The sequence below is a fragment of the Micropterus dolomieu genome, linkage group LG03 (genome assembly GCF_021292245.1).
Source record: "Micropterus dolomieu isolate WLL.071019.BEF.003 ecotype Adirondacks linkage group LG03, ASM2129224v1, whole genome shotgun sequence".
Lineage (NCBI taxonomy): Eukaryota > Metazoa > Chordata > Actinopteri > Centrarchiformes > Centrarchidae > Micropterus > Micropterus dolomieu.
Genome location: NC_060152.1, coordinates 21,073,558 through 21,100,492, shown reverse-complemented (window position 1 = coordinate 21,100,492; position 26,935 = coordinate 21,073,558). Strand labels below are relative to the sequence as shown.

Genomic DNA, 26,935 nt, shown 5'->3' with positions numbered 1-26,935 from the left:
TTCAATTCAAATTAGCTTTATTGGCATGAATGTATAACAACAATATTGCCAATGCATCATACAAAACTACATAAATCAATAAAAGGTGAGACCATCTGCAGACATCATATAATGAGCATCCACTAACTCATCATGTTTTTTTTTCTCTCTTCTCTATTTCTCTGTTTCTCAATACCTGCTGTATCTTTCATAATAGTTGTCTCCTGAAATTTAATGAGCATAATGACCAAAAATTTAAATATAAGCTTTTTTACATTCACATGATAGAAAAAAAAACATTCCTGACCCCTTAAGGATTATGTGTAGCAGGCACAACCACCAGCTGTAGTTTGAAACTGAAATGGTGCGATGGAAAGTGTGTGCGTATAAATTTGTCTTCCATTCTGGCCTGGATTCAGTGCCAAACTCAAACTAAGAAGCTTTACCCTACTCTGAATAAATGTTTACTTTTTAGTTGAAGTGTTTCTTGTTTCTTGGAAAGTTCTTTTTAATTGAGCTAACCTTTTCACATGACAAGCAAGTGAATATGGCTTTTACCAGTTTTTCAGCTGTCACAAAATTATTTCATGGTGTGGTGTGTGTGTGTGTGTGTGTGTGTGTGATCATAGTGTGGCATTTTACCTGTGCTTTGTTTAGCTCATTTATTTCATTGAACCTCAATACTTTTCTGTGCTATAGGTAAAATGTCTTGATCATACTGAATGTTCTCTAAGCCTCACCACCCTTTGTTACTGTTGCTGCATATATCAAGCTTTCCGTTCTCACTTATACATGCAGTTAACACTGATAACAGAGGCAGATTTACGACACAAAGTTTTCCATATTTCTTTAAACAATGGAGGGAGGTAGACAAAAAGCTTTGGTAGCACATTACATTACAGCCAGGTAATTAAATGGTAATAGTTGGATAAAAAAGAGGTAATAATTAAGTAATATGATGTAATTACCACAGTAATAACCAGGTAATAGCTTGGATTTAACAATGGGTATATTTAGGTAATATTAGCCTGTATGTAAACTAATGCAAGATCAGACTGCTATTTTGATGTGCTCCTTGGCCTTGGAAGCAATGTTAGATTATTAGAATGGGTAGTAAGCTAGTTAGCTAGACATGCTAACAACAGACAGAAAGACACATTGCTTGATCCATTTGTTACACTTTTGCTCTGTGTTTTGTGATTTGGAAAGGCTAAAAAAAGAACACCACCCTCCAGCCTCTTAAAATGCAGAGTCGAGCTTCATGCACACCGCTCTGGTATGTTGACAAATCCACAGCTTGACAGGCCTGCTGTGCCTATTTACGGTTCGCTGTTTGGGGCGGGAGTTTCGCAAAGTTGTCTTTTTAATAAATTATGGGCTTAATGTGATCACTACAATGGATTTCTTGGCTTTCTATTGCAAATGGCACTTCAGACTGTCTCTGCAGGCCAAGGTGCCACCATGAGCTCCCTTCATCAGTGCTCCAGCCGAGGATGTCATGCTTTAGTTCCTTTCCCTGGCTCAGGGTCATGATGGTGAATCAACTTTTCTCCAGAGAACTGATGGGCTTGGTAGGTCATCGCAGACGGCTCGGGTAATTATTGTGATGTGCTCCTCTCATCTGTGCTCTTTGCTGTCGACTTTCCATAAGCCTGCTGGCTCAGATTTCAGATTCCTCCTCCTGGATTAACTTGTGCTCATCTTTGCCTTCACTGTTGTCAGAATGTGTGACCGCAACACTGCAAACGCCAGCTCTTTCCAGCACCTAAAGCCACCAGTAATAACTTGACTTGTTGGACATCTCTTGTCCATCCTGCATATTTAGTGAGACACATACAGTAGATACATACAAAGGCTGAGCTTGCTTTTCTGTTGGTACAAAGTTACCAATTAAAGAAACTGATTACATGTAACTAGTAATGCTTCAATTGTACATTTTAAGATAAATTCCAACTTAAATTAACCTCCCCAAAAACACAACCCTTCTATCTCTTCTTTGCATATCGGTGCATATTTTAGCCTCTGCATGATTCCCACCACACCTAAAAGGAGGTGACATCTGACTACATACCACTTAATGCTCACTGTCTCTCTCTCCATCTTTCAGTCCTTCGTCTTCCTTCGTCTCCCTCCACCCAAGCAACGATGACAGCACGTCACTTACAGATGAAAGTCTGCGTATATTCTCTCTCCCCAGGGCATATGGTGGAACATATGATACGGCAAATAGCAGGAAGGGAGGGGTAAGGCAGGAAAGAAAAGCAGATCAGGATGGATGATTGATGTTATGGAACATTGGAGCCGTCATATAGATGTCGGCTCTGGGTTTGAGATTACTCTGCTGTCTATTAGGATCCTGGACCATTTTATACCCCTGGAATACTTGCTGTATGTAATAAAATCATCATTACAAACAGCACATTGGTCAACAGCTTGCACTGTCAAGATTTGTTGTTTAAATGTGTTTTACTCTGACTATTGAGTCTGTTTCTTTCTGACAAAAACTATTTATGGCTGCAGAGGATAAAAAATGTTACAGTCTCAGAATGGAATAGATTTTCATGTCCTCAAATGGATGTGTCATATTTTACGCATAGGCGTGTGCTTTTTGACGCAGAAACATCTTGAGCTACTTTTCACCACAACATGTGGCAATGTGATTTTTTTTGGATATAAATCTTTTTCCCATGATGGACTGAAAGTTCTCACCACCTGAAGTAAGTTCAGTCCAGTTTGGAAAGCTGAGCCAAGATTTTGGGTCTGTGTATTTGAAAATGTTCCATGTGATTGATCTTTGTTGAGATTAAATTAACATTACATTAGATTATTTTGACTGTTTCACTGTGGACTTCTCTTTGTTCACTATAAGTAACTTGTGGATGTGTTGAAATTTAGACGAATACTTCAAGTCAAAAAATGAGAGCTGGATACAGTAACACAAAAGGCTAATTTCTTCTGAGCTCGAGTGTTTCTTGTAGTCCATTTGACTCATAAAACTTTTCATCAAGAAATTTGAAATACTCAATTTATAATAATTTTTTATTGCTTTATTAGCAGAGCTTTCCATTACCTTTAATTAAACCCATCCATCCATCCATCGTCAACCGCTTATCCTGCGTACAGGGTCGCGGGGGGCTGGAGCCAATCCTTCATCTTCATCTCCTTATTTAACAACTGTTTTCTTTTCACATGACTTTTCCAACCTCTCTACAGTAGTTTATACTACTAATTGTGCAAAAATATATTAATCATTCACCCTATATTACATTTTTAAAGCAAGTGAATGCCTCACCTACTGTCAACACATTTTGATTTAAATGTTGCTGAACACTGCTAGGGGGGTGGCGTGGTGGTACAGTGGTTGGCACTGTTGCTTCACAGCAAGAAGGTTGCAGGTTCAAACCCTGGTTTCCCCGGCCTTTCTGTGTGGAGTTTGCATGTTCTCCCCATGTCTGCTCTCCAGGTGCTCCAACTTCCTCCCACTGTCCAAAGACATGTGGACTAGATTAATCAGTGACCCTAAATTGTCCTTAGGTGCAATGGACTGGCAACCTGTCCAGGGTGTACCCCACCTTTTGCCTGATGTCAGCTGGGATTGGCTCCAGCCCCCTGTACGCAGTTGACAATGGATGGATGGATGAACGCTGATAGGTGATTGGAAGTATGTAACGTAATCTTTTTTGCCTAAAACCTGTTCACTTCAAACCAGTTAGATGAGCACCGACAAAAACACAAATACAGCGGTATTTTATGTGAAATAGTCGAAACAGTTGTTGCTCTGGTGGAAGGTTTTGTGTTCATGTTGGATATCCTCACTCATAGTAAGAGGCTGATTGAGACAATATGTGTTTTGGCCTTCTGACATTTCACATATCTTCATCTTATATGCTGTCTTTTTTTTGTCATCCATTGCCCAGTAGATTTCTCATCTTCATTTGTTTAGACTGACTGGGATCCAATGACATCATCACCATAGCTCTTACAATACACACACTCATAGCTGTTGTTCAGCCAATTTGCATTCACAAAAGACCATTTAGCTTCTCTAGAAGTGGACAAATTAGAGCCACAGGAGCTAGAATAACTTTCTTCCATTCGTTCTTTCTTTCTGCATCGTTTTACCATTTCTCCACTTTCTTCCTGTAGCACATGTGAAGTTATTTTCGTTTCTCCTGCCAGTCAGTCTCTCCTTCTCTTCTTGTCTGATGGGCTAAATCTGTCACTGTCCTGTTAGAGAAATAAACAGAGCACCAAAGTAAAAGCAGGAGGACAGAGAGAGACTGTGTTCTGGTCTCACTGGTTCTGATGAGAGGAGCAGACAGAGCGCTGGCAACACTACAGTGAGGTTTTCTGGGAGAAAAGGACCGTTAGGAAGAAAACATTACGTCATCAAAGCAGACCAGAGAGGTCAGTCAAGATGCATACGGGATGCTCGGGGACAAACAGAACCTTGCTCCAGTGAAAAGGAAGACAAAAAACAGGTCCTCACAAAAGATGAACCCAGGAAAACAACGATAGAAAGTATCCATCTAAGAAAAGCTCAAACTCGAATTCAGCAGCTTTTGTGAATATTTCTATATTTTTGTCAGAGTTTAACCTGTCAACTTCCATGGTGTGCTACGGCACGTCATAACCAAGTATAGCCCTGCCCCATATATGTAATTTAGCTCACTTCAGCTCTGTTTCACTAAATTGTCTCTGTTGTCTGTGTGAATGAGCATCTAGAGGAATACAGCAAGATAAAAATTCTTCTGACTGTTTCCAGTGTTCAGGTAATAAAGTAATGCAACAAAACAGCTGCAAAAATAAAGGATATGGTTCAGTAGCCACTTTCATGTGTTGGACTGAGGTCGATTAATGAACTCTGGACTTACTACTGGAACAAAAAAAAGCCCTGGAGTGTAACAAATGAACCTGGTTTGGGTCATTAGTGGCAGGATAAAAACCCACCCTCGCACTGATTCATGGTCTTCATTTAAGACAAGGATAATCGCCTCGGGGCAGAATTCACTTTGGTGATATTTAGCCCCAATACATCATATTTGACTGGGGTTTAAAGTTTTCTGCTAGTCTTAGCTTGTTAATCTGGGTAGCCACAGTAGCTTGGAAGCCTGTTGATGTTTAGTCATGGTCGCGTGTCTGGTGTCTGAGCAGATTGCCACTTGTAGGTGGATGTGAGTCACCAAATGGTCCAGTGGTCGATGATGTTCTGGGGTCAGAAATGATCCAAGGCATGACATGAGTGGAGATGTCTGGCAGGTGAAATAACACACACACACACACACACACACACACACACACACAACACATGAAATTAGTGTGTGATAATGGTGTGACAGACAGAGAGCATGTTGTATGTGTGTTTGTTGGACGGTGATGATGAGAGAAAGGATCAGTATGTTGAGGGGGAGAATATTTTGCATTGATGAGAAACCAAGTGTGCAAATGTTACAGCTGACTACATGCGCTGACTTACACACACACACACACACACACACACACACACACACGGACACACAGTGACCCATTCATCAGGGTCTGTGCAGTCTGGAAACTCCCCTGTCACAGCCAAACACACAGAGAGACGCACACACACAGTATATGCTGAAACACTGTGAGAAAAATATAAACAGTTGGCCTGCTGAATCTGTCACATTTCATATGCTTAAAGAAATTTGCAACTTCAATAAATCTGTTTTTCTTGTCTAACATGCAAAGCTTCATATAATATTATGGGTCTGTTTTCACACCATCTAAATCACTGAGGCATGGGATTGCTTTGGGTAATTGTCATGTTGTATGTTTTTGTATTTTTGGTTGAATTTGATTTATTCTTGGGTGTGGTAGGCTTTTGCACTTTGCAAAAACTATGTAGGGGAAAGTTTAGTGCTATATAAAAAGGCCTAATTCATAAACTAGAGTATGAAGGTGTAAATCATCCATCAGTAAAGGACTAAAAAAGCTATTGCTTTTATTTTTAATTCTAAATTAACACTGAAATCCAGTCTTTTCTTGACTACGCCTTAGGAAATGTTGATTTGTATTAGTAGACAACTTACTAAGAGTTTATTCTTGGCCCTTAAAAATGCTGCTACACTAGTGTTGGGAAGTTGGAAGGAAGACAGTAGTTGCAGCAAGAACATCCAGCCTTAAACATAACATAATGATTATAAATAAAACATAAATGCTAATAAATGTGAAAGGAATAAATTGTATTTTGCCTAATGTAATTGGCTCTTTTATTGTTCTTCCAACCATTTTGTTTCACAGAAAAACCACAGAAATAAGAAGGAAAAAGGTCATTATCCTCATCATACAGTATCATCATCATCATATCATTATCATGATCATGGAAAATCAAGCTCTCAAATATCTGTTTTTTCCCCCCAAAATGTTCTTTATTTCATGACATTTTCAAAGCGGTTTTCAGCACTTGACTGAGACAAAAGCCACTATCAAAATGACCAGTACACACATCTTTATATGATTTTATAGCTCTGTCCTTACATCAAGGCCAGTCTCAGTAACTTATAATCCAAATTTCCCATAACTGTCTCGAGAAAAACAACTATGCTGCTCTTCCAACTGACCCAATGCAACGGGACCAGTAGTCTGATTAGAGCTTTGACTACAGACGTCTAATTTGCCGGGCTCCTTGATGTGATGGTAGAATAAAGACAGTGAGGAGAGGAGAGGAGAGGAGAGGAGAGGAAAGGAGAGGAGGAAATTGGAACATTGTGTGACCACAGAAAGGCCATAGACAGTTTTAATATGCCCCACTAAAAAGAAGGGGAAAGCCAGAAAAACAAGGGGGTTTCGGCAGTGCCTCTTTCGCAAGCGAGCTGGCCAGCTGCTCAGGCAGGGTGCAGGGTGAGAGGGGTGTGTCACACACGGAGGCTGCTGGAATGTGATTTCCCGCTCGCTTTCTGCTTTCTTCCTCTCATCCACTTAAAATCTGGATCTGTCTCTTAAACAGGTAGTTCCCATGCAGCAGCTTGAAATTAACAGGAGTCTACCTAGCGTACATCATCAGCATACACAAGTAAATTGAGGCTTACCATCTCTACCTTCTCGGGGAAACAGTTCAAAATATTTAGTGGTAAGAATGTGGTAGCAATAATGTGGCGCATGCTTAATGTGCCCAATTTGTTACACAGCTAGTCAGGTCTACTTACTAGTATGGCATTTTAAAATGAACATGACCATGACAAATAACAACCATGACGGATCACCAAGCCACATCAACCATCTTAACTTCCGAGAATCCACACAGAGGCCGGGGTAAATTAAGAAAATATTTCTGTCTTCTAGCTATTTTAACCATATTACACTGCCTCTGAGGAATAAAGTTAATTACTAAAACAGAAACTTGGAAAGAAATTACCCAGTGGCAGGAATCAGGGACATCTAAACCACATTTTTAGGAGGGACATTGAACTACTGCAGAGCAGATGCACGAACTCACTGTGCAGATAGACACAGTCACAGACGCCTACATACATGCACAGAAACACACAGAGTTCATGACATTTGCAGAAAACCCCCCAAAAACACACATGGCGCTCGCATGACATAAACATAGGAACTTACAGTATGTACAGACATGCATGTACAGCCAGTGGCATCGCATGTTCCAGGATGTGTGTCCTCCATTTACCAGAAACTGTATTAACAATAAGAACTCTAACAAGATGATTATATGATTATTACTGTCTGGGCCTGGGAGAGAGAGTTGAAAATGACGAAAGGGCAGCAGTGGTCAGAAGGAAAATGACATGAAAGACTCAGGGAGGAGTTCTGGCCAACCTTGAAGGGCTTTTAAATTTTTCTTTAAATTTCAAGGATTTTCTGATCTTTAAGGACAGGAAAGACAGGCTTGACCTTGAACGACACACACACACACACACACACACACACACACACACACACACACACAAACATACCAATATCGCTCAGTATTTACTGGTAATGTCCCCACAGTAAAAGAAGGGTTGTTCTTTTTGTTTAAGGGCAATACTGTGTGCTCTTGGTCCAACTTTCACCACACACACTAAACGCCTTTATCGTTATTCTATGTTTTCTCTAGAGCTGTCTAGCAAAACATCTGTTAAAAAGGTTGTTTGGATCATAGGTGTGAAGTGATATTCCTGACAACCTCACACACAATTGCTCATTTCTTACACTTCTTTTTACAACCTCATTCCAACTTGTGGACTCGTAGGAATCTCAGAAATTGAGATCAAAGGCAGTTTTTTCATTGTTTCATTTTCACTCTATCCTGCCACAGAACACAAGGATTGATAGATGGTGTAAGACCATCATTGAACATTTGAACCTACATCCACATGCAGACCCGGTTTCCAGATGTTCATTGATAAACTATGGACCTGATTTGGCCAATCCACTCACGCTGGACCACAATACTCAGCCATCTGAATGGCTGCATGACAGAGTGGCCTTCTCCCCAAACCTCACCGCTGCTTTGAACCTCTAGAAGGTTTAGAGAGAGACTTAGGAGCTCAGCTCATAATATGGTTACTGGTTAGCCACTAGCAACCACACTCTGCTCTCTGATGTTGCCTTCTGAAGCCCAATGCAGCTGGCTGATGGTCGAGGCTTGGCTGAGCAAAGCTCTTTGTAGTGTGGCAGGTTGCAAAAAAGCAGGGAATGCCCCTTCACTGGATTTCTGCCTGCCTGAAGCTTATCAAAAAATGGGAACAATTGTTATTTTAGACAAAGGACTCACTGAAGGCTCATGTAGACTACACGAATTTCAGCGTCGGCCGATGGCCGTGCTGTTCACACTACACAACTTGCCGGCTTGTGACGAGAGTCTTGAAGTCGTTGTAGCGTTCACACTACATGACTGATCAGTGACAGAGAGTAACACACTACACAAGCTGACAGCAGCTGTGAAAACACACATGAAATGTGAAAAGGGAAATGATGCAACACCACACACGAAACAGCTGTTTGTTATTATAAAGATACCAGTTATAAAGACAAAAAATATGGGTGAAAGAATGGATTAGCACACGCGGGTAGCAGGGATCGTTTGAGCTACAGAGAGAGCTGGAGGTGAGTAAAAAGTGTTTTGCAGTGAAAAAGTAGCTGCCTGCTCTCATTGGCTGGATGTGGATGTCAAGTTGGCCGACTCTTCCAGATATTTGGCATGTCGGCAAATCGGGCTAACAATCGTGTAGTGTGAACTAGGCTTGAGTTGCAACGATGTCTCAGAACAAGAGGGATCCACAATGTCAAATGTAGGTGGAAGTAAACAAGCTGAGAGTTCTGTGGTGGCATCTTACTTACATCTTATTTTTTTTGCATGCACCAATAACGAGCTGGGACTGTCACTGAATGTAACACGTTACTGTGGTGGCGGAAAACAGACTGGGAGCCATTGCAAAGTATTCAGCGACATGCAGTAGCCTACAAGTGTAGGCAGATAAGTATTATTTGCACGGTACAGAATATTTTAATAAAAATACCAACTCAAAAATTCAGTCAGTAGCATCGTGTTTCTGCTTTGCATGATTTATAAGATCCAATCAGAGAGCCAAGCGTCTGCGTCACCGTTTCTAAAGTCCTCCGTTTTTACCCATCATCACTAAAACGGCCTCCGGAGTTTCGAAACGCAAAACAGGGTTGGCGGCGCTTCCAAACTTCTCCGTCTTAGGTCTTCGTTTCTTGCCGTTTTAGTCTGGACGGGAGGTGCAAACGTAGCAAAAGGTTTTAATTTGAAAACGCAGTAGTGTGGATGGGGGCTTATTTTCACCTGGGAATGGCCAGGACTGATATTAGCTGCTCCAACAATAAACAGAAAAGCTAATCTACAAGCCTCTGACCAGAAGGTCATGAATGTCAGCCAGGGAGAAATCATAGATTTCAAGTATGTTGATTTATGATACCAAGATAGTAAGTGAAACCCGATTGGCTGATTAATACACAGCACTCACATCCACGTTGTGGAGACTGGACAAAAGTCGTATGTTGATGTGATTTTTTTCCCAAGGTCTGGGTCATAACCAGTTTCATACTAGTGTTTTGAGACTGCAGACTTTCCACATTTACATAGACTACCTTCATCTGTTTGAAGCATCTGAGCTGTAATCTACATTAAAATTTCAAATAAGACTAGTTGAGGGTCACACAACATTTGCAGCTAATGCAGAGCCAAAGAGTGAGTTGCAACAGCCTACTTTCACTTAGGTGGGAGAGCTCTCACTTCTCTGTAGCCCGTGAGGAAGCATTAGTCAGCATGTGAACTCTCCAGTAAGCTTTATTAACAATACTAGGTGAATGTCCGTGATTAACCCAAACATCCGAGCTTTCACTGTCACTAGTAATGGATTCCATTTTGACTCTTGCCACCACTTCCCAGAAAACACCCTGGACATGTTCCCAGTCTGTCACTTCATAAATCAAGAAATACTTTAACAACTATGGGCAATTTAGAGTGTTAAATTCAGCTTTCTCTGGACAGCTGAAAGATGCACATCTTTTAACTCCTCCTAAAACTACAAGTTGTTTTACATTTCTTTTTGTGTGTGGATTAAATAGATGAAATTGTGTCAATTATTGAGCCTTACAGGTGTTAAGCGGGTTTCTGAACCTTTTCGACAGAGCCAGGACAGCTGTTTCTCCCTGGCTTCCAGCCTTTACACTAAGCTAGGATAACCTTCTCCCTCAGTCTCCAGCTCCATACTTAACACACAAACATGACATTAGTATCAATCCTCTTGTGTAACTTTGAAAATGAAGCCAAATTTCTCAAAATGTCAAACTATTTTCTGGTACACCTAAATGACGAAAAGAGAAGAAAACTAAAAGCTGAATGAAGTTGTATACCAACTTGATTTCCTTAGAATAACATCTGGGAAAGACAACAGGAACAGGGATTGGTTAACATCACAGAGTGAAAATGCTCAGCCACAGAGAAACCAATGATTCACACATTAAATATGTGGCATCTCAGTCCAGTCATACACCAAGGACATCCTTCCCGGTTTGGTTCATAGACTGAATAGAATAGGACACTTTCACATCAACGAGTTTGTGCCAGTGAATCATGCCACTTGGTTAGCTTGTGCTTTCACACCATGAAAGAACCACACCCTAACACTAAGTTGTTCTAAACTGTATTACTATGTTCATTTTGGTTTCAGAAGGAAGATTTACCACTCTCACTTCATTAAATATTTTACTTGTGACTCGTGTGTTTGTCACAGCTGTCACGGTCTTGTTAATAAAGCTTACTGGAGACTTCACATGCTGACTGATGCTTCCTCACAGGCTACAGAGAAGTGAGAGCTCTCCCACCTAAGTGAAAGTAGACTGTTGCAACTGTTGCAAAAGTTGTGTGACCCTCAACTCGTCTTATTTGTAATTTTAATGTAGATTACAGCTCAGGGGCTCAAGTGGCATTAATGAGGAGGTCATTAGGTGCTGATTCAATGGTTAGGCAGGCATGTGTAATTGTGTGAGTACCCAAGGGGAAATCATACTGTCCAGTAATCATGAATAGAGGAATGTACACAATGCCAAAGCAGAGTTTATACTGTTAGTTAAACCTGTGTATAATCCTGTATCTAACATTTTGCTATTTTAGATTTGGTGTCATCCACTCAAGGGACAGTGATATAAAGCGCATAATTTTGCATCACCTTGTGAATTGTGACTGGGAATGCATGTTAAACAAGCTCCATAAATGTTTTCTTTGATACTGATTTTACTTAGATGATAGATTGTTTGGTTAACTGTCCCAATAAACCTAATGAACTGAAACCATGTGCTAAACCTACGTATGTGATATGCTGAATGTACTGTATATAAAATAAATTCAGCGCCTTTTAGGTGGTTGTTTTTGCTTTGATGTGAATTTAGAAGCTTAATCACAAGTTTCTAATATTGCTTGACTATGTCACTGCTGACCAGAGCTGTATTTCTTACATAAACTGGACCATCACTTCAATATGTCTAATAATTCAGCATCTATGATATGAACAATTTGCCAAGGGCTATCTGATATACCTTTTTATTGATTTGGTATTTTAGCAGGTCAAAGATTTAGATGTAAATGCTTTTTTTTTTTTTCAAGTGTCAAGTCTTCAGGAATTGAGGTTTTTAGTCACATCTCACAGCACTTACATTTATTACAGCTACAGTCCATTTAAATTCTCAAGACTCACATCTACAGGACAGTGTTTAGACTCCCCGTTTTCAGAAATTGATTGTGCATAAGGCTCACACACGTAACATTAAATGGCAAAACTCAGTTCTATTCTCACTAGATGTTTTTTAAATGAGAATCCTAAGTTTTGCTGCCTCATTTCTATCCTATGATTCAGGCAAAAGTTCTTTTAGTCAAGCTTACGTTGGCCAGAGGTAAGCTGTAGAGGGATGATGTGTGACAGCATGCCCCGTTTTGACAAAAAAAACCTATTTGAAGTGCCAGAAACTTTGCAATACTGTGAAAAGGAGTGCAGTGACTCACACTGTGGGCAGACCTGGTAGTTGTCAAGATCTGTTGTAGGTGTGTCCGCAAGAATATTGTAGCTACTGTGTCAAAGCAGGTGGTCATGCACTGCTCAGGAACATTTCGTACACTCATTCAGCAAAGATTTCACAACAGCCAGATATCATTTTAAGAGCATGAATTTTGGAGAAATTTCTACTACCCAATTAAATTAGTGGGTGTTCTATGTGGCAGCTCTACTTGAACTTGAACTCATATCTTCATTAGTATATCTTAAGAAGTTATAATATTTCAAGAAAATGTGGATCTCTACTCCATGATCTCAGATCTCATCCAGATTAAGCTCAATTGAACTAATCTCATTATGTAACATACCTTTAAAATGTATGCATATAAAAAAAAAACAGTATATAAAAAAGGAAAAAACATTATCCCCTCCAACACACGAAAAGAAACCGTTACTGTGTCTTTGTTAAGCACAGATTGCTAGAGAAAATAAGGGAAATCAAAACATTTCATCATTTGTACTCATGTCACTTTTGATAAAGTTCAGCGATACAGCCTTTCCAGACACTTTCAACATTACCTAATCCCAATTTTCCATCCAGCCCTCTATTTAACCTTTGCTAAACATACACACACTTCACCCTTGTAAATTTAGCTTTCCCACATCCATTTTCTAAACTTGTACTGAAATTAGATCTTTTAGTGTTAAAGTCACCACCCTGTTAGCTACGCCAAACACTGTTGTCTACATCTGTTGCATCTGTCCACCATGACTCTAATCTTGCAAAGCCCAACCTCTGTTTAATCAAACTCACAGAACAGAACATCTTGGGTAAGAAAAAGCCTTTTGAAATCTTCAGCAGCTTTTGAATTGACTGTGAGTTTGACAAATCCTGCCATAGAAAACAATACTTAAGTTAGTCTTCTGTTGGGGTACAAACTAATGCTCTGTGGTGTAGTTTTATTGGTTTGGAGTAGTGCATAACACACACGGCAGCCATTATATAATCTGGGCCACACAGCTCTGCCAGCTTTTACAGTAGCAAACCCTTGTTTAATCACCTATTATACAAGCTAACTCTACCACTGTTATTGTATGTTACGAGCCATTATGCCAGCTAACTTAGTGCCCACACTGTGCTTTATGGGCCCACTCTGAACTGACTCTTATTAAGGCTAAGGCAATTTACTTTAAGGTTGCATCAGCAACAGCCAGCTATTGTTTTCCTTTGAATAACTATTATAGCTATGTTGATCTATTTAAAAATGCCTGTCTTGCTACAGTATTTTCTGTCAGGTATGTCTTTCTTGAGAAAAAACATCAAAGAATAAATGGGAAGAGACTAGACTAGAAAAGACAGAATATGAAAAGAGAAGGAGAGGAGCACAACATATGTCAAAATGATTCCTGGGAAGTAAAGTGCAACAAGACTAAAGCTGAATCTCAATTGGCACTCGATACTTCCAAACTTTAACGTGCTATTTTGAGTGTATAACTGCATTCACACCGGCAAGTGTGGCAAAATGCTGTGCACTATGAGTACTTAGATGGTGATGAAAAGTTGTGTGTGGAATGCTGGACAATCACCCTCGATGGTTGCCATGTTGGCAACACAGTGGAAAATAGCGGCTGAGCAAGCTGCAGTGTGGTTGCAATTGCACCCACATGCAAGTAGAAGTACCTTCATTTTTAATTAAAATTTTATTGACGCCCTTATTCATTAACTTGTTCTATCAGGTTGTTGTTAATGTTTTTTGTAAATCCCTTTGTGCGCTTTATAAAGAAAAAATTTACTTAATTACTGAATTGTACTAACGAAGTATCTGAATTGAGACACGGAATAAGAGTCTACAGCCATGCTAGCAGCTCTTTTCTGGCAGAATGAATAAACTACGCATGATGGCCATTTTAATCATTTTGTGTTGCTTTTTAAGTAGCTGGGAATATGATAAATACATGTAGAAATGCAGATAATTGTATTTAAATCCTTTTTCTTTTGAGGGAGGACCCCCGACTATTCAACCCAATGTTACACCCTTGAGGTGAGTACTACAAATTTGAAAATGAAATCACCAATAACATCTGTTAACAATATGTGACATCAAAAATTCATATTCATATATTTAGCTCATATATTTACCCTTCAGATTCTGAATGCCCCATTTTTTCAAACAAAAGTAATTACTTGAAGTGAAATGTTGACTTAATGATGGTGTTACATGACATGTCAGTTATTGCATAAATTATAAAAATGTCTATACTTGGATGGCATGGCAATGTATCCAATAGCTGAGATATTTCAGTCTAGACGAACGGACATGATATCCCCTAGAACCATGCAGCTAGCGTGGCCAAAAACATACCACAACAAGGACAAGATGTCAACGAAATAGAATACAATGGTATCTTGACCAAAGATTTTGTCTCATTTACAAAGCAGGGTGTCATCCCTATAAAGATGATGTTTCCAATATATTATCATTTACGAGTTGGACATTTTTCATGCAGGCCAAACGTACTGCTTTTCTTCCAGAAAATAATTTATAGGTACTTACTGTGGTTATTCCCTTCTAATTCTAGTGTGATGCATTGCATCTAATAAAAGTGATTCTAACTGTGAGAACCTCTGCCAACCATTACAACAGCAGGCCTCACTGTTAATTCACCTCTGACACATGCTGCAAGTGCTCTCCGCCACTCTACCACCCATTGCTCAGCATTACCAGCAGAGGCACTGACTGGCCCACACACCAATTCATCACACGGCTGGCCCACACTGCCTTCCCAGCACCGAGCCACTGTGTGATTCCACTGGAGAACATTCATTTATGTTTCCTATTGCCTTTGAATGTGAAAATAAATAGTTTCCGAGCAGACAGTGATGGCTAAACTGTTTTTAGAGGCAGAGCGTCACTGCGTTGCTCTAAGGCTGCATTAACACAGGAACAAAAAAAAAATCAGATTTTTAACTGTTTATAGCACAGACATGTTCTTTGAAAGGATGTCTCAATATAATGAATCCTGATGGAAGCTCATTTCCTTGTTTCTTCATCTGTTCGGTTTATCACTTCTGGGCAACAAACAAAAAATGAAAATTGTTTCAGGGTAAATCCATCTCATACAGTAAAATGATGACAAATGCGAAGAGGAATTTCTTAACTGACTCATATTACATTTATACATAATACTATGTATTTCCCAGCGTAATTTCTATTGTGTGTGCGGTTCATGGAGATGACAGGATAGATGGTAAACATTACACTGATTTACCGCAATAGGAATGCTTTGAATAACCTCAAATTTTCCTTAGATTTCATAAAATGAAGTGTCGGAATTAAGTGTTTGTTGAGAAAGAATGTTCAGTTTTTCTCTTGAGCACTTAGCCACACTGTTGATATGTAATCAGAACAGAGAGGCAAATTAAGGGAAATACCCCAAATAGCTGTCTATAATTCAAGGTCTTCATATTAATCTGAACCTGAAGAAAGATACGAACTGGTGTGAATTTGGACAGAGAAATTATTTTATACCTTCCTCAAAATGTCCTTTTTTACAGGTGATATGCATTTCACAGCTTATTTGGACTTGAGTTAAAACAACCAGATGGAATTTTACTTTGCTTTCTCTATGAAATTGAAATTAAAACACAATGTGTTCTGAATATGGAAATGCATTTTTACTTTCAAAACTAACAGAGAACGCAGGACGTTTGCTAACAAATAGTGACAATCCAAACATACACAGCTTTTGAACACATCTGATCTGATTAAAAACACAAAATATTGACAAGATTAAGTGCCTGTGGTCTAAATGTTTGTGACAGCGGAACCTCTAAAGTTATAAATATACTGTACAATTTTCATTTTCACATAATCCATTTCACAGTACAATTTTTGGAGGAGCAACTTACTGAGGAGCAGTGCTCATTTAAGCAATTGTTTTCGATTTAGTTTTAGCCCTTAGCTCTTTTGACAAAAAGATTAGATTAAAAAATATTATTTATTAGTTGTAGTCACATTTTAGAAATTCGATTATGTCAGTTTAGTCTAGTTTCAGTGAAGAACATCTGAGGTTTTACTGAATGAATATGTACAGTAGTTCATGTGCTTTCTTGTTTTTGTTGCCATGTTGCACTTGAAAGAATCTGTAGTCATATTTTCGTTCTACTTGTGCTATAGCTACTCTTTCCCAGTAAGCCATGACAGTGTGACAGTCAGCCAACATGATGCAGCTAAATAGAATTCAGTCATCATTTATTTTATTATTCATATGTTTTTCCTACTCTGACAAGTCAAAATGTGTAAAAAGGCCTATACAATGATTCACATGAAGGTTCACAAGAAAATAAGCTTTTGACACTCAACATTGTCAGTGTTGGTTTATCAGTGTGGCAGGTTCATTTCTGTCTTTGTTTAAAATTGAGATGAAATATTTATTGAAATACAGTGCCTTCATTCGGTTCAGACATGTGTTTCAGATTATTTCTAGAATTGAGCATGTGACAAATGATCTGAAACATGTGTGCTAAAATAAATAAATAAATTGAGCCTGTCTGGAGTCTGGAAATAAACAATGTTGAAACTTGAATTGACTAAATAATACATTATAGCTATTAAAGCTGTCTCATTACACCACTCCCCGAGTTCAAAATACAACTTAGTAAACATGTTGTGAGCATTTTAGAGGACTTTTTCAATCAATGGCAAAGTTATGAAGAAATATTTTGTACAGTAACTTTTTCAGAGACTGCAGCACAGTTTCTCTTAGTTTGACACAAAATTAAAGACACGTTCGCCACACATAACCTGCTCCAACATTTCCGAAATCAAAAGGAATGTGAATCATCAAATATAACGTCATCCAGTGAGAGCTGAGAGAAATATGTGTGATATGTGTGACTCCGACATGGACAAAAATAGTGAAACCAAAATGTTTGTTTGTGGAATTTTTAAAATGTTTTTATATCTTCACGTTGCTTTTAACGCTTTATTTCAGTGTCCAACAGTCGGATCCATAGGGGTGAGGAGAGGAGTTGAATAGGCGTACACAGACGCCAGGTGCTGCTGATTTTTTTATACTAACAATGGGAGTCGCCAAAGTCAGATATTTTCTAATACTTCCAATAGGCTTTAAATATAATTTCATAAATTGTAGTTGTTATGATGATGCCTGCAGTTTTATCACAGACATCTTTAGCAATAATCATTTAACAATATTTTTGTACCTTTGTAGTACCTTTTCTGAATTGGATATATGGTGCTGGCAGGCATTTATACTGTATCACATTGAATGATTAAAGAGATTATCCTCCTCACCCCTACTACAGTGGATCTTTGATGTCAGGGCCACTAATCTTTCAGAACCTCATATAATTGCAATGTAATCAATAATAGTTATTTGGAGAAAAAAAAAAAACAGTTGGGGAAATTGTAGCATAGGTTGGAATTGTAGGGCCGCAACAAAAAAGGAAGATTCAAACTGAGCTTAAAGATAATCAATGGAAAATGAGGTGTGGAAGTCAGTATCAGTAGTTTAAGATGGTGCAATGACTAATATGTGGTGCGTGTTGTCAATATAAGAACAGAACAAAAATAGAAGCTGGGGTTGAGAAGTTCTTCCATTGGTCTCACTTCTTGACCTGGATGTTGAATCACACTTACAGTATCATAAGGTAGAAGCAGTCGACCAGTTTTTGTTTGTGACCCCGGTCTTATCCATGAAAGTTGGTGGGAGTCACTTCCTTGTTCTACCTCCCAAGAAAACCACTTGAAAACAGGTGGAGTTCATATCTGCCGTCACATAAACAAATTGGCAACAGCATTCAAAGTAATTAAAGTTAATAACAGCAATCAGACAACAACTGCAGTTACAATGGAGAGACGAGATCACATGCATCCGTTCTCTTTCTTTCTTTCTCTGTCACTTCACACATGCACACGCAGATGCTATTCCTGGGAGGCAGCTGTTCTGGTGATGATTCCTAGCCCACCTCTTTTTGCTAGCGTAAGAGGTCATTTGTCAGGTTTTGTGTGTATGAGTGTGTGTAAATGTTTCCCCCCTGTCTGCCCTGCACACATGCAGACAGGTCTTCCTCTTATTTTAACAGAACAATATGGTATTCCCTATTTCTTTTCATGTGGTCACGATGACGCTTCCAAGAAAGCCGAGCAGCCCGAGGGTTTGGCCGCAGCATGACCGTCAGCAGACCACTGCTGTGGTTGGAGAGGGAGACCTTGCTGAAAATTAAACCTCCCATGGATGGTTGGGGCGCAGCTTAACAAAATTCTCCTCCTGACAACCTCTGTTAAACAAATATGGTATGGTGTGGAGAAGGCCCAAAGGAACACATTCATTGATATTTATTCCTCCCTGGTCTCCACCGATCTCCTTTTCCTTATTTGTCATCCTTGAGTTGAGATCTATAGATCAGATGAACGTGACTTGTATTTATTTTCCTCAAATTACTCTTTTCTTTCCCATTCTCTCTCTCCCTCGTTTTTGTGGCACTTTTCCATCAGTGCGCCTATCAATTTCTCTCTTCTGAAAGATTCAACAGCTTCCTCTGTGCTGTTTCCAGTCAGTCAGACTCCAGCTCAGACAAATATAGTTTTCAACGCCCTTTTACTGGTAATGAACCCATCAGTGGACTTAGCTCGCACTCTTTGCTGGCTGGCAATTTAACATGTAAAAAGCATGTATTTGTCTATCTGTCTGGCTGTGCATTTCAGTACAATCTAGCAGTGTTCTGTTTTCACACTGCAAAGGGACACCATAAAATTAGCCTGAGTATAAGTATGTCTCATTAGAAAAGCAAACAAGCATAATTGGTTGCAAATTAGTTTGACGGGAAGTCCTGTGTCAGCCCCTGGGCCTCCTAAATGTACATATATTGGTCGGAATAAGCAAATGAAATCAGGAAGGGCACATAACTGAGAATTTCTTTTTACAACCTGGGCTTTATTTTCAGTTAAATGGTTGGGATAATGTGTTACTCACCAGCTTAACTGCTCAGATTTGGGGAAGGTGACGACATTGCTAGAAGATAGTCCAACAAGGTAAGCAGCACAAGCAGCCAGAAAACCAAGCGCACTGTTAACGACACCCCATTGTTGCTTGTTTTAGACCCAAATAGTCCATTGTAAACATTAATTAGATATTTCAAATTTGACCTATTACCCTTATCGTAGTTGCCTGACTGGACTCAATTATTGATTTTCTTGGAACAAGCAGTACTGGAGAACCGCAATAAGCTCAACTTGTCTTCTGTTGCTGCATCCCTTGACTGGGTGGTTGGAGCAGGGCCTGATGTCCTCTGGTCCATCGGCAAACAATGCACTGAGGTTGGTGTTGGCTGCAGTTCATTTAGGTTAACATAAATGCAGAATCTAAACCTACATACTTCTGGGGTGAGGATTATTCTTCATTGTCCATAATGGTCTCAACAAAAGAACTTCCTTGACACAAGTATATCTCCAGCGCACCAACTTTATTACATTTGTTTGCTTCATTCCTTCCTTCTACTTCTTACTTTCTCCTTCCTTCTACACTTCCAATCATTCCCCGCCTGATCATCTACGGTGTCTTTATGTGCCAGCCATTTTCTCTGCCTGCCTGAGTTTTGCCTGTTTACCTGCCTTTTGGACTTGAGTGACCTTTAAGTTTTTATTTTAACAGCCTGGTCTTAGAGTCGTGCTTTTGGGTTCAAACATTAAAACCTGTTTTTACTGAGCTTTAACAAAAATACAACAAACCAGAAAAGATCGATTTTAAAGGTTCAGTGTGTAAGATTTAGTGGCATCTAGAGGTGAGTGCTGTGAACTGCAACCATCTGTCCAGTCTACCAATGCCCCCTAACCTTTCAAAGAGCGTAGGACAGCTATGGTGGCTGACGGCACAAAAGGGGTCTCTTCTGAGAAAGCAGAGAGTAGCCCGTCAAGAAATGAGGTTTCTTTAGGTATATTTATTAAGAAATTATATTTACTTAAATATTCAGTAAAACCTTATGTTATTGCGACTTGGCCACTGACAGACACCATGGAAAATGTAAGTCAAGAGTTACTGTTTCTGCACCATAGTCCATTTTAAACCACACATTAAAGGCAGGGTAGGTAAGTTTGAGAAACCAGCCAGAAACTGCTGGATTTTGAAAGTATCCAACAGAGAAACTCCCACCCCCTCCTTTCTGGGCTCCTTCCAAAGCCACGACCCCAAAACACGTGAACGCGCGTTGCCGACACCGCAGGAGGACGAGGACAAGCAGAGAGCAGCGGCTCACATCAGGGGTAAGAAAACGTCTAACTTTATCATTTTCAAAATAAACAACTAACCCGGCTGTCAGTACTCACTATCAACCTAGCATGTTATTATTGGATAGGTTTAAAAAGACTGACTTTGATTCAGTAACGAGCTGGCTAGCTAACTTTTAGCATCAGGTAGCTGTGCTAACGGCTGCGGTAACATTGGGCAAAGCTAAAAACAGGCTGATACACATTTTCCCATTTCCATCAGTTACACTACACGAACATGTACGTTGTTTTGCATGTTAGAGCTTGCATGGTGACAGCATTGTCTCTGAGGACTGCACCCCAGAGCCAAGCACAAACCGAGACAGGTGAAGCAGAGGAGGGAGGGATGCAGGGGTCTGAGGAAGAAGAGGCAGGATGGGGAGGACGAGGTGCAAGCCAAGGAGCACATCTTCTAAGACCTGCGTCAAGCTTCACGCTCCAACAACAGCATATAACAGGTATATCTATACATATATGTTTTAATATTAGTCTATTGTCTCACAGTGTACTTGTCTCAAAGTTTCTCTGGTGTTTCCCCCTAAGCCCTTTGAATGTCAAAAATAAAGTACTTTATAAATGTAATCCATCACTATTGTTATTACTTTTTTATTATTGTTTACAACAACTAACTACAGCTCTGCTTCAGCCACCGGCTCATCTGTGTCATGTACATTGACCTGGTGTGTAATGTGGACACAGAAGTCCTGTTAGAGAACAACAAACCCCTGTTCAATAAAAATATCTGATCATGTTGATGAATGTTCTGTCCTATTACACCAATCTTTCCAATTTGGGGTTCTAACAACTATATATTCCTTTACAGGCCAGAATCTGAGGACTGGACAACATCCAGACTACAGTGTTTCCATGCTCCACACAAGGCTGACCTTCCAGACCCAGGACAGAGTAACAGACAGTTCAGTCAGGCAGCATACAGACAGTTTGTAGTGTGGCAATGTGGAGCACTTAGAGCTGTGATACTAAGTTGCTGTTTCAGGAAGATATTCAACTGTTATCCTGATCCACCATGACAATACAGAGGTTTAGTCCTAGCAGGGTGTAAGATGTAATGTCACCAACTGCTACACAAATAATTCCCTCCACTGTGTGAATGAATACCCGTACATTGTTTTCTTTTTATGCCCAGGAGGGTAGAGAAAATAAAGATATTTTTCCCTGTTTTAGATAATATTTTCATTCTTTTTTAAATAAAACATTGAAAATGATAAATACCTTTTCTTTATACTTGCAGCATAAACAATCAAACAACTACATTTATGTCTTATGTCTCCAATAATGACATCCAAATGTGGTATAACACTTGTTACTATATACACACACACTACTAAAACTACAACCTATATCACAAATAGGTCATTTTTAAAACATCAATAAAAATAAGTATATACAGGAAGAGACAAGGTGTGTCCAGATGTATCAACTGATTATGAAGACAGTTTAGACTTTACTCATAGCATTGTATCGCTGCTGTGGAGATGATTAAATATATCACAGTCACCTCTCTGACATGATTACCACATTTCATAACCAACCATATTACTTTGTTTTATATTTTGCTGTATCTAGCAACACAGTTGGGGCAGGGACACCTGACTGAACCCATGTTGACGGGGATCAGTTCTCCTGGTTCTGCTTCTAGGCATCTCCTCAGTAGTAGACAACTGGAGGAGGAGAAGGATGGTGGTCTGGAGGTCTGCGATGTAACTGTAGTCCTTCTCCACCTTCAATGAGTACAAGCTCCACTTCCTGGACTTTTGTTATACACCTGGATACCTGATAATACAGAAAGGAGGATCAGCTTAGTGAAAAGTTTCTAACACCTGACATTGTTCGCTTATAGAGTAATTAGTAAACTATTTCCACATAAAATGCAATCAATAACAATAAATCATCTATCTGTATTCCTCATACTGTTTAATATTTTTTGACTCATCACTTATAAATGTAAAAGTTAAATGCACAAGAGTACTCATAATGCAACATACTGAACTGTGTCATCAGCTTTTCTCCTGGCTGGTCTGTGGACACGGTGGCTGTAATCCAGGCCAGCCAGCATGGTCCGATCAGTGTACTGGTGAGAAGCACAGGGTGTTGGAAGACTGGTGACCATTTCTACTGCGCCCTCAGGCGGAAATAAAACTTACAGGATTTTTTTAACTTCTGTAAAGTAAGTAATGGCATAACACCAGTTACAGTAAAAGGTTTTTACACAGTAGGTTTAGCTACGAACAATGTCAAACTATTATATAGATATCTTATATACCAGAAACACAGATACTTGGGGACCTTTAGCCATCATTGTTTATGTACACTAACGTTGAAATGTCTCTCATAACTACAAACACACAGCTACATCTTTTGTAAAGAGTAACATACGGTCAAACAACGCCTGCAAACACAAGATAATTACACAGACAGATTAGATACAAGGTGTAAACATAGTATAATAAACCTAGATGGTGAATAACTAAACCGGCGCAGTCTACACCTACATTGTCTTATTAGCATTGGAAAACACAGCTTGCGCTGCTGTTTTCCAGCTCACCTACAGCTAGATATAATTCATCGTCTCTACTCTGGCTCCTACACCAGCCTGCACCGTCTGCACTCGTAGCAACCGTTAGCTGTATGCTAAGTAGGTAGCTACGTTTGCTAGCGATGAAAGTAACAGATTACCATCAAAATGATAAAAGCCAGATTACCTGTCCAGCAGTAATAAAGCCACTACGGTGTAACTGTTCAGCCCCTTGGTGTTCCTCAGTTGTCAGTCACTATCATTAAAAAGCCACGCAGATATTAGCTCCGGTCTGACCGCCTTGCTCGTCAGGTCTGAGCGAGCTGACCGGGTGCGCGCACGAGGGCAGCTCCTGTAGCAGCACGGCCGGTAGCCATGGCAGCAAAGGAGAGTGACAGTCGGCCAGCCAATCATTGCATTCGGTCCGAATGAAACGAGTGGCTGTGTTTACTGCAGCCCTGAGCAGACAGACGATTTTTATACTCTTTTTCAGAGCACCTAACTTTTTAATATGCATTGGGGTATAAAGACAGTTTCAACACATATGACAAAAAGCGTTTCAGAAGAAACTTGCCTACCCTGCCTTTAAATAAAGTTTATACAAACATTGACAAGGGAAACACATTAATTCGCTCTGTGATTATGGACCATCGAGTGTCACCAAGAGTTTCTGTAGCCTGCTTGACACACCTCTGAAAGAGCCGTCAGACAATGTGATTCCACTAAATGTCCTCCTTGCAAAAACATTCGCAGGTTGATGGATGCGGATCATACACTGAACCAAAAGCAGTGCAGCACATGCCGTGATCTGAGAAACATTCGCTGCAGAATCCATTTGTTGAACTTTTTTAAAAAATATATTTGTATGATCAAACCCTCAACCCTTGGGTTAGGAGCCCTGCATCTTACTGACAGAGCTAACCATACACCATATTGGTACAGTGCAACATTACAGTTTATATTCTCATCCACACACTAATGATTGAAAATATTGCTCAGATGCAAAACTTATATTACTACTTCTTCTAACATACGTATTCACCATAGTGATGAGCGTCTGCACTGCCTGAATTCTACCACACGTAGAACAAGAAGAACTAGTGATGAAATGTGCTCTGTATTGTTGTTTGTCTGTTTTCAGCTACTGTAGAAACGTGACGATGCAACATGGCCACGTCCATGAAGGGGGGTGCCCGCGGTTATGTAGATATAAATGTCTCATTTTAAGGTAATAAAAACATAATGGTTTATTATGTAAGTTCTTTACACACCTCTGAAAACATAGTTACGGGTCTTATGTTGCATTTCTGTCGATAGATCCTCAGAAATTGTCACAGGTTTGTGTGGTGAGCAGGTTGGTGGACCCAAATGCAGGACACAGGCTGACAGGTACAGTTCAGTGATATTTTTATATAAACAAAAGGCGAGCACACTTACAAGAGTGACTGAGTTCAGGAAATCCAAAATAACAGTTCAACAAGGTAATCCAACAGAAACAAAAATCCAGAGCCAGGTGAAAATCCAAACAACTGACAGGGAACAAGCAAGATGAGCATGACAAGACAGCGCAGACAACCCTACAAAGAAACACCAGGTATATCTATACAGGGACTAACAAGCTGGGCAGGAGCAACACAGGTGACAGACATGAGACTAATGAGACACAGGCAGGCAGAGAGAGAGCAGGGGAAAACAGAGAGAGGCAGGCAGGCAGAGACAGCAATGGGGAACAAAGAGGCAGGCAGACAGAGATAACTGGGGGAACAGACGGAACACTGACAGGCAGACATGGGGCAAAATAACCAACACAGACAGAACACATGTAACAAAATACCAAACAATAATCTAACTCAGACAACAGAAACCCATGTAAACAGACAAACACCGACCAACTATAACCCAGGGATCATAACAGACTAAACCTAAACGAGAACACAGAACTAGAACACAGAGTACCGAGCAGACTAAACCAAAATGATGCAGAGAAAGAACTAGAAGCAAATACTACGACATGAACTAAGGCACAGGACTGGGAACCAAAACAGACTAAATAACAGATACTGAACAGACAAAACAATAACTCTTATTTTGCTTCACAAAATGAGTCTTCACATTTTGATAACATGTCAGGTTTAACATGGATTGTTTAATAAATGATGTGTATGTCTTAGGACACTATACATATTTTTTTTTCTATAGGTTGCATTTTTGTTTACAGTAGAAAGATACAGTTGTTCATTTTGATAAGCTTGGGACTTTTTTAAGAGTCAGGTGATTCCTATGAGGTCAACAGGATTACATGAGTTATTACATTTTCCACAGGTTTTTTATTAGGTGTGTGACTCACTTAAATGTGCTGCTTCTGTTGGAAATCCTGTTGCAATATCTGACACCTAATTGTTCCATTAAATGTCTCATGTCAGCTCAGAAAAGTCTGACTCCATTGTCATGAGAATTTTACCAGCTCACTGTACCATACAAACCCATTTGGAATGGTTGAAACAAGTTCTTTTGACATATAATGTTTTGATTTCTGTCTTTCTGCTTCTGGCAGCTGAAAACCTCCTAAAAAAACCTGTTTTACCAAATCTGCAAACATAGCATTTAAGTGTAGTACTATTAAACTATCTCCAACCCACCATCCTACTTCCTGTCATAATCATAATCATAGTGATTATAAGAATATTAAGCCTGGGAGTGCGTTGAGCATGGCGCAATGTCATTATGCTATGATGTTTATTCAGGGATTGTAAAGGGATGTTGGGGGATGCAGAAATATGGGCTCTCTTCTTCTCTCTTCTTATTCAGATAGAGGTGAAGTGGGCAAGACAACAAAGATGAGGGTCAAAAGTTTAGCATCTGTATGAATATTTACACACAAAATGTTGCTTGTTCCTACTCCAAACACACTATTACCACCACACAGTTACCTTCTCTCGTAAATGGTCTGTATCACCCTGCACAGCACACATGCCCACCCACACACTCCACACCTTCATGCAGACAGGAAGAAAGGTCCTGTGAGCAGAGCTAAGTGCCCAGTGCTGGGAAAGGCTAGTGGCCTTCCATGCCAATGGCATCCTGGTGAGAGAGCAGGAAAACATGCTGCTGTTTCAGAGGCTGCTGGCCTCTTTGTCATCTTTTCCAAAGTAACCAGAGACTGCAGGAGATTAACCCAATGGAAAATACTCACAGAGATAATGATGGAAAAAGAAAAGAAAGCGAAAATGTATGACTCAAGCAGAAACCCTGCTGTCAAGTCTTGATTATGTCATTTTTGAATGAGCATACTTCACATTAAATTTGAAATAATGGGATGACAGTAGGTCTGTGATAGCAAGAAAAAGAAAGCCCAGCAAAACAAGACTGAGAAAAGTGCAGACCCAGTCTGTAAAATTAGGTCTATTTTAGTGCTGACTATTGCTTTTAATGAATTGAAATGTATTATTTGATTGTTGTGTTTAATGTTTGTTGCTTTCATGGTAACACTTTACCTTTATGTAGCTTTCACCCTGTAATAAACATTTATTAAATACTTTACAACACACAATAATGTAATTGGTGGCAGATATGAGGTCATATTCAAGTGTTTAAGGTACAGTATGTGAAAACAATTATAATGATACATTTTTAGAATACAATAGAATAGA

At 39.6% G+C, this 26,935-nt stretch overlaps 1 long non-coding RNA gene across 2 annotated transcripts; it reads right to left on the bottom strand.

Annotated features, from left to right (window-relative positions):
- On the bottom strand, positions 1–24,840 carry LOC123967625. Of its 2 annotated transcripts, XR_006824297.1 has the most exons (4): positions 24,723–24,840; positions 4,102–4,206; positions 2,051–2,164; positions 1–1,792 (listed from the first exon to the last, which is right to left on the bottom strand). It is a non-coding gene; the product is annotated as an uncharacterized LOC123967625 (long non-coding RNA). The 2 variants fall into 2 exon arrangements; XR_006824296.1 differs by lacking the exons at positions 4,102–4,206; positions 24,723–24,840 and having other exon boundaries at positions 2,051–3,414.
- Between the last annotated feature and the right edge of the window lie 2,095 nt (positions 24,841–26,935).